Genomic DNA, 1,510 nt, shown 5'->3' on the forward strand with positions numbered 1-1,510 from the left:
CTCAGGTCCCAGGCACAGGGCCAGGCACAGAGTGGGCACTCGAGAAAAGAGCCCATTTGCTGTAATTACAAGTGTATGAATATAGCAATAGCACTAGATCCTGAGCTTGGGGGTCAAAGAATCAAAATGACATGTCCCCACTTCATCTTTGATGTATACACACATGTTACACCACATGGAGAAAAAAAGGAGCAGACGTTCTTTTAAAAAGGAAAATGTTCACAAAGTATATGGAAATATGAACACAACTTTAAAATTGCAGGTGGTTTCCCTCAGCAGGATTTGGCAGAAGTGAAAAAAGCCAATTTAGCATGCTCTAGGCAGAAACTTGATGGTACTTCGGAAAAGAAGAAATTTTACAGTTCTTCATCAAATGGCATACATACAAATATCATATTGCACTAGAGATGTATACATATACATAAATACACACACATAGTATATGCATACATATATACATAAGTATATGTGCATATATTTAGTCAAAAATTCTTGTGATCTACCTCATACTTTCTGTGATAAATTAGAGATTGTTTGGTCATGAAAAGAGAAATAATGAAATCATTCTCAAATTTTGGACAGAAGTTGGGGTCAGGGAGAAAACCGTTTCTTATTTAGCATAAGACAAACAGCTTCCTAAAAAGTAACTTCTCTACAAAAAAAAAAAAAAAAACTATAAAACTCTTTTCAAAATTTACCACTTTATGCTGTCCATACCTGTAAGGAACAAAACTAACATATCCAAAGTCAATACTAAAAAAAAGAGGAAAAGAATGATTCAATACCCCCTGGGAAGCCAGCCCTTCTCTCTTTCAAAAGATGTTTCCTAGTATTGTTCTTTTTTATTTATTGCTGTTGTTTTAAGTAAGAGGAACTGGTAATTGAGACATTGTTGCAAGTCTTATATGTGATAGCAGATGGGTTCTTACTCTCCATGAGAGAATATTCTCCCTTCACCGGGCACTGCCTGATGGAATTATACAGTTGATTTAGTAACCCAGAGGCAATTGAAACCTGGAATTAACGGACTCAGTGGAGCACAACCAGGAAGCAGTGGGGAACTAGATTAGACAGATTTCTCCAAAGGTACACACATCCTAGTTTAGACTAGTTGTGTTTTCCACCCTATGTGCACTTCGTATACCGACACTGTTGGTCAGCGTGTCTCTAAGCACGGGAAATGCTCACACCTATGCCCAAGCATGGACCCGAGTCAGACTGTCTAGGTTCAAATCCAGGTTCCTCCCCTCACCAACCATGTGGCTGCAGTCAGGTTCATTGATTTTTTCAGGCCTCAGTTTCTCACCTCTAAAATGGGGATAATAATAGTTAATTACCTCACAGAGTGGTTATGAAGCTTAAAACTAGAATGATAATGAAAGAAGGTGCTTAAAAAGAAGTGTTTGGGTATAGAGTTAGTGCTCAAAAAAGAGCATAGCTATTGTCATTTATTATTAACAGTATATATATATTCCATTATCCTCATTATTATATTCAAGGAGTTTGGCCT

The sequence above is a fragment of the Pteropus vampyrus genome, unplaced genomic scaffold (assembly GCF_000151845.1).
Source record: "Pteropus vampyrus isolate Shadow unplaced genomic scaffold, Pvam_2.0 Scaffold69, whole genome shotgun sequence".
Lineage (NCBI taxonomy): Eukaryota > Metazoa > Chordata > Mammalia > Chiroptera > Pteropodidae > Pteropus > Pteropus vampyrus.